At 43.9% G+C, this 14433-nt stretch overlaps 1 non-coding gene across 1 annotated transcript; it reads left to right on the top strand.

The window, feature by feature from the left end:
- The first annotated feature begins 12728 nt into the window (after nt 1-12728).
- On the top strand, nt 12729-12802 carry trnaa-ugc (transfer RNA alanine (anticodon UGC)). The gene has a single exon. It is a non-coding gene; the product is annotated as a tRNA-Ala (tRNA).
- The last annotated feature ends 1631 nt before the right edge of the window (nt 12803-14433 follow it).

Genomic DNA, 14433 nt, shown 5'->3' with positions numbered 1-14433 from the left:
TTTTTTATTTATTTTTATATTGTAAATATCCAAAATAAGCTTTGGCAATATGTATATTGTTATGTCATGCCAATAAAGCGAATTGAATTTAATTGAATTGAGAGCAGAGACAGTAAAGAGAGAGAGAGAGAGCAGAGACAGTAGAGAGTGCAGAGACAGTAGAGAGAGAGAAGAGACAGTAAAGAGAGAGATAGCAGAGACAGTAAAGAGAGAGAGCAGAGACAATAAAGAGAGAGTGCAGAGACAGTAGAGGGAGAGAGAGAGAGCAGAGACAGTAGAGAGAGAGAGAGCATAGACAGTAGAGAGAGAGAGAGCACAGAGACCCAAATAATGGTGAATTACGCCTTCATTACTGTGAGACTTTAAAACTCTATAAACGTACACTCAGAACCAAAAAAGCACAGTACAACAGCAAGCAGCTGACACTAATTGAGGAGTCCATAAACACAAAAAACTTTTGGCAAAATTGGAAAAAACTAAAACAATCTAAACAAGAGGAATTAGCGATACAAAATGGTGACATATGGACAACCCATTTCAAAACACTCTACAACACCGTTCAAATTGACACAAATGCAGAACAACGCCAAATTCATGAGAAGTTGAATGGATTAGAAAAAGCTATAAAGGACAATCAAAACCCATTGGACTCCCCAATTACTGACCAGGAGCTCTATAAGAAACTTCAGGCTCTCAAATTTAAAAAAGCATGCGGACCTGATGGCATCCTAAATGAGATGCTCAAACTCACTAGTGCAAAATTTCAATTGGCTATATTAAAACTGTTTAATTTGATCCTGAGTGTAGGTTATTTCCCTGACATCTGGAATCAAGGACTCATAACCCCAATCTTTAAGAATGGAGACAAATTTGACCCTAACAATTACAGAGGCATTTGTGTGAACAGTAACCTGGGGAAGGTTTTCTGTAGTATCATCAATGTAAGAGTTCTAAACTTCCTTAATAAGCACAATGTCTTGAATAAAAGCCAAATTGGATTTATACCAAAACATCGCACAACTGATCATATTTACACCTTACACACCCTGATAGATAAACATGTCCACCAAAATAATACCAAAATATACGCTTGCTTTATCGACTTCCAAAAAGCATTTGATTCTATTTGGCATACAGGACTGTTCTACAAAGTTATTGAAAGTGGTGTAGGGGGTAAAACATATGACATAATTAAATCAATGTATACTGGCAATACGTGCAGCATTAAAATTGGTAAGAAAATAACAAAATCCTTTAACCAGGGGCGGGGCCTTCGTCAGGGTTGCAATCTGAGCCCTGCACTCTTCAATATTTACATTAACGAATTGGCCACTATTCTAGAAAAATCCTCAGCCCCTGGTGTTAGTCTCCACAATTCAGAAGTTAAATGCCTACTCTTCGCAGATGACCTATGCCTGCTGTCACCCACAGCACCTGGCCTACAGCAGAGCCTGGACCTGCTAGAGCAGTACTGCCAGACCTGGGCCCTGGCAGTAAACCCCAAAAAGACTAAAATAATGATTTTCCAGAGAAGATCCAGATCTCAGGGAATTAGACCAAAGTTCTCAATTGGTACAAAATATATAGAGTACTGTACACACTACAATTACTTAGGTTTAAAAATAAGCTCAACTGGACACCTTAATGAGGCAGTGAATGAACTGAGAGAGAAAGCACGCAGGGCATTCTACGCCATTAAAAAGCAAATTCAAATTGAAATACCTATTAAAATTTGGCTAAAACTAATTGAATATGTCATTGAACCAATTGCACTTTATGGCAGCGAGGTGTGGGGTCCACTTGCAAAACAAGATTTCATCAAATGGGACAAACACCCCATTGAAACCCTGCATGCAGAGTTCTGTAAGATTCTCCTACGTGTCCAGAGGAAAACTACAAACAATGCATGCAGGGCAGAATTAGGCCAATATCCACTAATAATAAAAACTCAAAAAAGAGCAATTCAGTTTTGTAAACATCTAAAATACAGTGACCCCCTCTCATATCATTACCAAGCCCTGCAATGCCAAGAGCTGAGCAAAGAAAAGAGTCCCCTCATCCAGCTGGTCCTGGGGCTGAGTTCACAAACCTGTTCTACTAACACACTGAAGCCTCAGGACCAGAACATCCAATCAATCAGAATAAACCAAATTACAACACAGTCAAAACAAAACTACATTGTTTATTGGGAAACACAAGCACAAACACAAAGCAAAATGCAGTGCTATCTGGCCCTAAATCGACAGTACACTATGGCTAAATATTTGACCATGGTTACTGATCAAAACCTTAGAAAAACCTTGACAAAGTACAGGCTCAGTGAGCACAGCCTTGCCATTGAGAAGGGTAGACACAGGAAAACCTGGCTCCCTGTAGAGGAAAGGCTGTGCAGCCACTGCACAACAGCAGAACCTGAGACGGAGATGCATTTCCTGACAAAATGTCAAAAATATAAAACAATTAGAGAGTGTCATTTCCCCAAATTTGAAACCCTTATTCAAGGTTTCAAAGACCTCTCTGATGAGGATAGGCTACCCGTCCTGTTGGGGGAGGACACAGAGAGCTGTGGGTTGGCAGCGCACTACATTGCTGCCTGCCATAAGTTGAGGGACAGTGTTTGACAGACCAATCAACCTGCACATGTACTCTACTATATGGCTATTGTTATTGTTGAATGTATGGTTATTTTGACCCTTGGTTATTGTTGTTACTGTTGTCCCGTTGACAATTTTTGATTCTCATTTTTTATTTATTTTTATATTGTAAATATCCAAAATAAGCTTTGGCAATATGTATATTGTTACGTCATGCCAATAAAGCGAATTGAATTGAATTGAATTGAGAGAGAGAGGGCATAGACAGTAGAGAGAGAGAGAGAGAGAGAGTAGAGAGAGAGAGCAGAGACAGTGAAGAGAGAGAGAGCAGAGACAGTGGAGAGAGAGAGCAGAGACAGTAAAGACAGAGAGAGAGAGAGATAGAGCAGAGACTTTAAAGAGAGAGAGAGAGAGCAGAGACAGTAGAGTAGAAACAGTAGAGATAGCAGCGACAGTGGAGAGAGAGAGAAAGTTGAGAGAGCAGAGAGTAAAGAGAGAGAGAGGAGAGACCGTAGAGTGAGAGAGAGAGAGAGCAGAGACAGTAAAGAGAGAGAGAGAGAGCAGAGACAGTAGAGAGTGCAGAGACAGTAGAGAGAGAGAGAAGAGACAGTAAAGAGAGAGATAGCAGAGACAGTAAAGAGAGAGAGCAGGGGGCTTTGTGTGTGTGTTCGTTCAATAAAAAAGTGAGCACTTTTCTTTTACTGAGAAAGTTGTTATGGGGGATTGAAGGAGGGGGGGATGAATAATTCATACCTTACCCAGCTACCTCCTGTGTAAGGCTGAGGAAGATGGAGTTGAGGAACAATGATCATGAGGACAATGCCGGTGCTTATGATGAAGAGGAGACTGAACATGAAGTAACCATGGTGGTTAACAATGATGGAAAGGATGATGACAACGTTGATGATGATGATGATGATGATGATGATGTCCCTAATGACCTTGCCTTGCATATTCTCTATATTTCAGTAGAAAATTGTCAAGAAACAACTAAGATTCCAAATGCCAATTAAGGATCTTCCTTCAGATATCTGGTCATGGAGATGTCAAAGAGATGAAAATATCTTCTGTTGGACAGACATCAAAATGCAACCGGAATATGTGGGTTATGACGGGGATCCAATTAGGCAGAATTAGTGTGGATATCAAGGACAGAGAAAATAAACGTGTTGCTGCTCTCTCTCTCCCTCGGCCATCTGTTGCTGAGAGTTATTCACAGAGCGAAACGGTACAAAGTGTCTCATTCATCTAACTCGTTGTTGTATCTACAATTACTGTTAAAACAAGCCTTTGGTTATTTTAAATCAGCATTTAAGGCATTTCAAGGAAAATGCGAATAAACTGGGTTGTTTTCACTGGGCACGAAATGGATGAAAACAGGCTCAAACGAGGAGGTTCTATCTGGACTTTTCTGATAAGAAACACTTGTTTTCCATTGCACAAAGTTTTGAAATGTTTTGCTACGGTGTGCCCTAATGTACAGTATGCAACCCAGGCCTAGATCATTTAATGTTTTTATTTTTGATTTAACTAGAGGCTATAGCCTATACGTACCTGTAAAAGACAACAAACACAGCACACAAGGAGGACATAGGATGGAGGAGGAGAGGAGGAGAAAGAAACAGAAAGAAATGATAGAGGAAGGAAGGAAGGAGAGAGGTTACATCACTAGTGTAATACGACCTCTCTAATGGTCGTGACCTTTCTAATAGCCGTGACCTCTCTAATAGCCGAGACCTCTCTAATGGCCGAGACCTCTCTAATGGCTGTGACCTCTATAATAGCCGTGACCTCTCTAATTGCCGAGACCTCTCTAATCGCCGTGACCTCTCTAATGGCCGTGACCTCTATAATAGCCGTGACCTCTCTAATTGCCGAGACTTCTCTAATGGCCGTGACCTCTCTAATGGCCGTGACCTCTATAATAGCCGTGACCTCTCTAATAGCCGAGACCTCTCTATTGGCCGTGACCACTCTATTGGCCGTGACCCCTCTAATGGCCGTGACCTCTCTAATATCCGTGAACTCTCTATTGGCCGTGACCTCTCTATTGGCTGTGACCTCTCTAATAGCCGTGATCACTCTATTGGCCGTGACCCCTCTAATGGCTGTGACCTCTCTAATAGCCGTGACCTCTCTATTGGCCGTGATCTCTCTATTGGCTGTGACCTCTCTAATAGCCGTGACCACTCTATTGGCCGTGACCCCTCTAATGGCCGTGACCTCTCTAATAGCCGTGACCTCTCTATTGGCCGTGACCTCTCTATTGGCTGTGACCTCTCTAATAGCCGAGACCTCTCTATTGGCCGTGACCTCTCTAATAGCCATGACCTCTCTATTGGCCGTGACCTCTCTATTGGCTGTGACTTCTCTATTGGCCCGTGACCTCTCTAAAAGCCGAGACCTATCTATTGGCCGTGACCTCTCTAAAAGCCGAGACCTCTCTATTGGCCATAACCTCTCTAAAAGCCGAGACCTCTCTATTGGCCGTGGCCTCTCTATTGGCCGTGAGGTCATTCTGGTCATGGTGGCACATTCCAGTTCGGCTCTCATCTCTTCTTGGAAGTAATTTTTCTTCTTGCCTTTAGGAGTGCACTTTCTGGAGTGTGACAGATTTTGCCAGTAGAAAAAGTGAGCAGTCCAATGTCAGTGAGCAGTCCAATGTCATGTTGCCAGTAGGCCTGGAGACCACAGCTCAGTGAGCAGTCCAATGTCATGTTGCCAGTAGGCCTGGAGACCACAGCTCAGTGAGCAGTCCAATGTCATGTTGCCAGTAGGCCTGGAGACCACAGCTCAGTGAGCAGTCCAATGTCATGTTGCCAGTAGGCCTGGAGACCACAGCTCAGTGTGCAGTCCAATGTCATGTTGCCAGTAGGCCTGGAGACCACAGCTCAGTGAGCAGTCCAATGTCATGTTGCCAGTAGGCCTGGAGACCACAGCTCAGTGTGCAGTCCAATGTCATGTTGCCAGTAGGCCTGGAGACCACAGCTCAGTGAGCAGTCCAATGTCATGTTGCCAGTAGGCCTGGAGACCACAGCTCAGTGAGCAGTCCAATGTCATGTTGCCAGTAGGCCCGGAGACCACAGCTCAGTGAGCAGTCCAATGTCATGTTGCCAGTAGGCCTGGAGACCACAGCTCAGTGAGCAGTCCAATGTCATGTTGCCAGTAGGCCTGGAGACCACAGCTCAGTGTGCAGTCCAATGTCATGTTGCCAGTAGGCCTGGAGACCACAGCTCAGTGAGCAGTCCAATGTCATGTTGCCAGTAGGCCTGGAGACCACAGCTCAGTGAGCAGTCCAATGTCATGTTGCCAGTAGGCCTGGAGACCACAGCTCAGTGTGCAGTCCAATGTCATGTTGCCAGTAGGCCTGGAGACCACAGCTCAGTGAGCAGTCCAATGTCATGTTGCCAGTAGGCCTGGAGACCACAGCTCAGTGAGCAGTCCAATGTCATGTTGCCAGTAGGCCTGGAGACCACAGCTCAGTGAGCAGTCCAATGTCATGTTGCCAGTAGGCCTGGAGACCACAGCTCAGTGAGCAGTCCAATGTCATGTTGCCAGTAGGCCTGGAGACCACAGCTCAGTGAGCAGTCCAATGTCATGCTGCCAGTAGGCCTGGAGACCACAGCTCAGTGAGCAGTCCAATGTCATGTTGCAACGTTCTTATTTCAGGTCTGATGTTTTTCTAACTGCCAGACAGACGGCGCTAAAAGCAATGTTAGGACCCGGAACAGCAACATTAGGACCCGGACCAGCAACATTAGGACCTGGACCAGCAACGTTAGGACCCGGACCAGCAACGTTAGGACCCGGACCAGCAACGTTAGGACCCGGACCAGCAACTTTAGGACCCGGACCAGCAACGTTAGGACCCAGACCAGCAACGTTAGGACCCGGACCGGCAACGTTAGGACCCGGATCAGCAACATTAGGACCCGGACCAGCAACATTAGGACCCGGACCAGCAACGTTAGGACCTGGACCAGCAACGTTAGGACCCGGACTAGCAACGTTAGGACCCGGACCAGCAATGTTAGGACCTGGACCAGCAACGTTAGGACCCGGACCAGCAACGTTAGGACCCGGACCAGCAACATTAGGACCCGGACCAGCAACATTAGGACCCGGACCAGCAACGTTAGGACTTGGACCAGCAACGTTAGGACCCGGACCAGCAACGTTAGGACCCGGACCAGCAACGTTAGGACCCGGACCAGCAACGTTAGGACCCGGACCAGCAACATTAGGACCCGGACCAGCAACGTTAGGACTTGGAACAGCAACGTTAGGACCCGGACCAGCAACGTTAGGACCCGGACCAGCAACGTTAGGACCCAGACCAGCAACGTTAGGACCCGGACCAGCAACGTTAGGACCCGGACCAGCAACGTTAGGACCCGGACCAGCAACGTTAGGACCCGGACCATCAACGTTAGGACCCGGACCAGCAACGTTAGGACCTGGACCAGCAACGTTAGGACCCGGACTAGCAGTGCTCGCTCAGAACCATATTTGTCACATGCTTCGTAAACTACAGGTGTAGACTAACAGTGAAAGCTTACTTACAACCCTTCATAACATTGCAGAGAGAAAAATAATAACACAATGAATGAATACACAATGAGTAATAGTAACTTGGCTATACACACGGGGTACAAGTACTGAGTCGATGTGCAGGGGCACGAGGTCATTGAAGTAGATATGTACATACTGTTCATACACTGAGTGTACAAAACATTAGGAACACCTGCTCTTTTCATGACATAGACTGACCATGTGAAAGCTATGATCCCTTATTGATGTCACTTGCTAAATCCACTTCAATCGGTGTAGATGAGGGGGAGGAGACATGTTAATGAAGGACTTTTAAGCCTTGTGACAATTGAGACATGGATTGTGTATATGTGCCGTTCAGAGAGAGGGTGAATGGGCAAGACAAAATATTTAAGTGCCTTTGAACGGGGTATGGTTGTAGGTGCCAGGTGCACCAGTTTGAGTGTGCCAAGAACTGCAACGCTTCTGGGATTTTCACGCTCAACAGTTTCCCGTGTGTATCAAGAATGGCCCACCACCGAAGGACATCCAGCCAACTTGACACAACTGTGGGAAGCATTGGAGTCAACATGGGCCAGCATCCCTGTGGTACGCTATTGACACCTTCTAGAGTCCATGCCCGACGAATTGAGGCTGATCTGAGGGCAAAAAGGGGTGCAACGTTTTAAATACAATTTGTACAACTCAATGCCACTATCCAGTTTGAATGTTCTTGTGAAGTGTCATGAAATCTCTAACTAGAAATCAGTACAATGACCCGATTTTGAAACATGAGTTTTATCGTCTCATTGTCTTTAATATAACAATCTTGTTTTGTATATGTATAATCATAAATATGAGTCAGTCTAAAAATGTCATTTTGATAAACCTTTGTTGGCCCATGATCTTGAGACGATCGTCACTGTGACTGTGACAGATAGAGCCTTGTCATCCTCAGACGTGTCTGCCTTATGGCGGCCATTCTGGTCTGCTGTTCAGATCCAAACACATGGAGACTTCCTGTTTCTCCTCTGACTCCATCAGGGCTCTGGAGCCTCCAGTTTCAGCCCCCCCACCCACCTATCCTATTTACTGGAAGTCCCTATGCTACATATCATCCATCCAGGAGTAGCTCATCTGAAATCTGGGTCCAGGGTCGTGTTCAGTAGGGTACACATTTTACTAGACTGTTACCATGGATTAGACAAATTCAGGTAGAACCTTCCCGTTTCACTCGATTTCAAAATGTTATATTTCTACTGAACACTACCCAGATGCCAACAATCCAATTACGGTCCTGACATTTGGATTAGGCTGCTCTGGTCATAGTGGGATTCTCTGATGATAATTTGGTGGGTAAATTATTCTGTGGGGATAGCTTTCTAGACTAAAGTTTAAGGCTACAAAACAAGTGGGGGATATGATGCCATCAGAAGGGAAGTGGTGGAGGGGGGATTCCGGCTGCACTGTGACTGAACTCAGCACTGTCTTGTTTATTAGTGGGGAGCGGTCTTTGACGTGTGTGTGTGTGCATGCGTGTGTGTGCATGGGTATGTTCATGTGTGTGTGTGTGTGTGTGTGTGTGTGTGTGTGTGTGTGTGTGTGTGTGTGTGTGTGTGTGTGTGTGTGTGTGTGGACACACTTGGGGAACAGATGGGGCGGGGGAAGCAGGGCTCCTGCGCCTGAGGAACTGTACTGTGGAGCTGCGGAGCAGAGTGACGCCCACGATCGCCCCGGGCACCAGTTACCGGCTATCCAGCACGTGGAGCGCTTCCAGAACCTTCCACAGCCTGGCACATATAGGAGCCCTATGCCATCTGTCTCCCAGGGACAGACTCCAACCCCCCCTCCCACCAACCCTCTCCCCTGCCGCCCGCCGCCCGCCTCCTTCCATGGTGAAGAGCGAAGACGCACGGAGCAGAGCAACAGTTATGTGATGGTGAGTGTTAGTTTGGTGAACAGAGGGGACTCAGGATCATGTTGGAGTAGAGTGATGACTATGACTCAGTGAGGAGAAGGATATTATCTCGTAGACATAAAGATACTTTCTGTAATTTTACTTGTTACTGTTACTTTGATTCAATACTATTATAGTTAGGGCCCTGAGTTTTTCCTGCTGACATGAACTTCCCAGGAAATGAACTTCTCCTGTCCCTGTAAACTCTTTCCCATGCAACAGGTGGCTCTGTGATGTCAATGTCAAGATCTGACTCACAAATGGTGTATCTCTGACTGTATCCCACCTCATAATCTCTCACCTCTTTATCACTGACACCAATGACACCAGTTTATGCTCCAGTCAGTCACTGATTAGTTCCGAAATCCTCACAACACATGGATTTGACTAATTTATTGTCTGTTAAGCAGAGTCAATAACTTCCTGTTATAATGAGGCGTAAGCCAATGGCAGTGTCACACTACTGTAGCTTCCCACACTAAACTCAGGCACATAATGCCATCGTTACTACGGCCCCCCTCTTGGCTGTGGCCAGACCAAGAAAATCATCTGGGTTCAGAATTTTCCCCTGGTCAGATGGTGGGGCCAGGAAAAACATAGGTCTGCACAACGCATCACCGGTGACAAACTACCTGCCCTCCAGGACACCTACACCACCCAATGTCAACAGGAAGGCCAAAAAGATCATCAAGGACAACAACCACCCGAGCCACTGCCTGTTCACCCTGCTATCATCCATAAGGTGAGGTCAGTACAGGTGCATCAAAGCTGGAACCGAGAGACTGAAAAACAGCTTCTATCTCAAGGCCATCAGACTGTTAAACAGCCATCACTAACATTGAGTGGCTGCTGCCAACATACTGACTCAAATCTCTAGCCACTTAATAATAAAAAATTGGATGTAATAAATGTATCACTAGTCACTTTAAACAATGCCACTTTATATAATGTTTACATACCCTACATTACTCATCTCATATGTATATACTGTACACTATACCATCTACTGCTTCTTGCCTATACCGTTCGGCCATCGGTCATCCATATATTTATATGTACATATTCTGTATAAGGTAGTTGTTGTGAAATTGTTAGATTACTTGTTAGATATTACTGCATGGTCGGAACTAGAAGCTCAAGCATTTCGCTACACTCGCATTAACATCTGCTAACCATGTGTATGTGACCATTAACATCTGCTAACCATGGGTATGTGACCATTAACATCTGCTAACCATGGGTATGTGACCATTAACATCTGCTAACCATGTGTATGTGACCATTAACATCTGCTAACCATGTGTATGTGACCATTAACATCTGCTAACCATGGGTATGTGACCATTAACATCTGCTAACCATGGGTATGTGACCATTAACATCTGCTAACCATGGGTATGTGATCATTAACATCTGCTAACCATGGGTATGTGATAAAATGTGATTTGATTTGATCACCTGTTGGCTCTGTCCTGCGTCTCTGTAACAAAGAGGGAGTGTCTCACATCCCATTATACAGTGACTTGCAGAAGTATTCACCCCCCTTGGCAACCTAATTACAATAAATTAAAATTGATTTTGGGGGGGTTGTATCATTTCATTTACACAACATGCCTACCACTTTGAAGATGCAAAATATTTTTTCTTGTGAAACAAACAAGAAATAAGACCAAAAAAAAAAATCTAATACTTTGTAGAGCCACCTTTTGCAGCAATTACAGCTGCAAGTCTCTTGGGGTATGTCTCTAAGCTTGGCACATCTAGCCACTGGGATTTTTGTCCATTCTTCAAGGCAAAACTGCTCCATGTCATTCAAGTTGGATGGATCCACTGGTATACAACAATCTTTAAGTCATAACACAGATTCTCAATTGGATTGCGGTCTGGACTTTGACTAGGCCATTCCATGACATTTAAATGTTTCCCCTTAAACCACTCGAGTGTTGCTTTAGCAGTATGCTTAGGGTCATTGTCCTGCTGGAAGGTGAACCTCTGTCCCAGACTCAAATCTCTGGAAGACAAACAGGTTTCCCTCAAGAATATCCCTGTATTTAGCGCCATCCATCAGAATCCTTCAATTCTGACCAGTTTCCCAGTCCCTGCCAATGATAAACATCCCCACAGCATGATGCTGCCACCACCATGCTTCACTGTGGGGATGGTATTCTCAGGGTGATGAGAGGTGTTGAGTTTGCGCCAGACATAGTGTTTTCTTTGATGGCCAAAAAGCTCAATTTTAGTCTCATCTGACCAGTACCTTCTTCCATATGTTTGGGGAGTCTCCCACATGCCTTTTGGCGAACACCAAACATGTTTGTTTATGTTTTTCTGGCCACTCTTCCATAAAGCGGCCTTAAAGTGGTCCTATGGACAGATACTCCAATCTCCGCTGTGGCGTTATCTTTGGTCCCTTTGTTGCCTCTCTGATTAATGCCCTCTTTGCCTGGCCTATGAGTTTTGGTGGGCGGCCCTCTCTTGGCAGGTTTGTTGTGGTGCCATATTCTTTTCATATTTTAATAAAGGATTTAATGGTGCTCCATGGATGTTCAAAGTTTCTGATAGTTTTTTATAACCCAACCCTGATCTGTACTTCTCCACAACTTTGTCCCTGACCTGTTAGGAGAGCTCCTTGGTCTTCATAGTGCCGCGGTCCCATGGAGCCGCGGTCCTGTGTTGCTCAGTTGGTAGAGCATGGTTTTTGCAACGCCAGGGTTGTGGGTTTGATTCCCACGGGGGACCAGTACGGGGGAAAAAAAATTATGAAATGTATGCATTCACTACTGTAAGTCGCTCTGGATAAGAGCGTCTGCTAAATGACTAAAATGTTTTAAAAAATGCTTGCTTGGTGGTGCCCCTTGCTTAGTGGTGTTGCAGACTCTGGGGCCTTTCAAAACAGGTCTATATATATATACTCAGATCATGTGACACAAATTGAATACAGGTGGATTTTATTTAACTAATTATGTGACTTCTGAAGGCAATTGGTTGCACCAGATCTTATTTAGGGGCTTCCGTTTTAAATTTTTTATCATTATTTGAAACAAGTAATTTTTTTATTTTCACTTCACTCATTTTGACTATTTTGTGTATGTCCATTACATGAAATACAAATACAAATTCATTTAAATTACAGGTTGTAATGCAGCAAAATAGGAAAAACGCCAAGGGGGTGAATACTTTTACAAGGCACTGTATCTACTGTATCTATCTATCTAGCTAGCAGCAGTGGTGTCCATGAATGATTCTACTTTATAGTACAGTACGGTAGTGATGACACCATGCTGGTGGGGGGGGGGGGGGGGGGCTAGTAGGGGGTGTATAAGGGATTGGATCGTCGGATAATGAGGGACAAACTCTTGGAAGGGGTAGAGGAGTGGGAGGGGAGGGTTGAGGCGACTGCATCGGGATGGCTTAAACAGAATGGTAAAGAGATGGAGGGAGAAGAGAAGAGAGAGATTAAACAGCAAAGAGCAGATTATTGAAAGAGCGGTTAGGAGGAAGAAGAAGAAACAGAGGAAGAGTAAAATCTACGCAGAAGGATATCTCAATCTCTTCATTCAAAGACTCAATCATGGACACTTATTGACAGTTGTGGCTGCTTTGCGTGATGTATTGTTGTCTCTACCTTCTTTCCCTTTGTGTTGTAGTCCCCTGTGGCTCAGTTGGTAGAGCATGGTGTTTGCAACGCCAGGGTTGTGGGTTCGATTCCCACGGGGGGGAAAAAAGAAAAAAAATGTATGAAATGTATTCACTACTGTAAGTCTCTCTGGATAAGAGCGTCTACTAAAATGTAAAATTCTGTGCCCATTGAAGTTTGTACCATGCTGTGTTGTCAAGTATTGTTCCCTTGCTATGTTGTTGTCTTAGGTATCTCTTTATGTAGTGTTGTGTTGTCTCTCTTGTCGTCATGTGTGTTTTGTCCTACATTTATATTCTTATTTAAATTTTTTAATCCCAGCCCCGCAGGAGGCCTTTTGGCTTTTGGTAGGCCGTCATTGTAAATAAGAATTTGTTCTTAACTGATTTGCCTAGTTAAATAAAGCTTAAATAAAAATCAAAAAATAAGAGGGAAGAGAGACGTTTATTCAAGAGATTAAACATCTGGTTTACTGTACTAGACTGATTTTACTAGACTGAGTGTACTAGACTGATTTTACTAGACTGACTGTACTAGACTGATTTTCCTAGACTGAGTGTACTAGACTGATTTTACTAGACTGTTTGTACTAGACTGATTTTACTACACTGTTTGTACTAGACTGATTTTACTAGACTGTTTGTACTAGACTGAATACACTAGACTGTTTGTACTAGACTGAATACACTAGACTGTTTGTACTAAACTGAATACACTAGACTGGGTTTTTATTATTACTTTAAAATATAATATCTGATGGTTACATTGAATAAAACCCTAACTCATTAATAAAATAAAAATAAAAAATGAAAGTAATAAATAAAAACAACATGATCCAAATGTACTACCCCAATCACAACACACCTGTACAGAATATCTGCTAAAACCTCTCCAAGCTTCTTCTTCTCCCATATTGACAGAACTATTATCGTGGCGAGGGGGAGGTAGCCCAAGACAAACAAAGCCATCTCTAAATCTTCCCTCTGAGTTGTGTGAATATAGCTGTGAACATTCTCCCCCAGGAGAAACCGGCTGAGTTCTGCAACTCCCCCCTGCCTGAACCAAGCGGTATACAGTATGTCTCCCACACACTCTCTCACTCACGATCTCTAACTTTCTCTACCAAGCTACCCACCTCTCCTACCTTCTCTCCTATTTCTTTATTTTTGTCTTTTCTTCATTCTTTCGGTCTTAGCTTCCATGTTTTCTGTTTTTCTTCTTTTTTTTCTACTGTAGGCCTAAATCTCCCAATCTAACCTTCCAGCAGGTTTTCACTGATTAGGACAATACTGTAATCAGAAGCCATAGTTGTGTTTTTTTGTGTAAAAGGAAACTGTTTCATCTGTAAGATTATAAAGCAGGTTGACAGGTTGATTTGAATGTAATTCCCTTCAGACACCTTCCTTGAAATTATGCTTTAAGGAAAACTCTCAAAGGCAGTCTGAGTTGTTTATTGGCACAGGATCACCCTCTTGACAAAATTATTTTTATATTTTTTGTTTCACCTTTATTTAACCAGGTAGGCTAGTTGAGAACAATTTCTCATTTACAACTGCGACCTGGCCAAGATAAGCAAAGCAGTGCAACACAAACAACAACACAGAGTTACACATGGGATAAACAAACATAACAATAACACAATAGAAAAAAGTCTATATACAGTTTGTGCAAATTAGGTAAGATAAGGGAGGTAAGGCAATAAATAGGCCATAGTG

This window comes from Salmo salar, chromosome 01, assembly GCF_965601325.2.
Source record: "Salmo salar chromosome 01, fSalSal1, whole genome shotgun sequence".
Taxonomy (NCBI): domain Eukaryota; kingdom Metazoa; phylum Chordata; class Actinopteri; order Salmoniformes; family Salmonidae; genus Salmo; species Salmo salar.
This window is presented reverse-complemented; position numbering and strand designations above follow the sequence as displayed.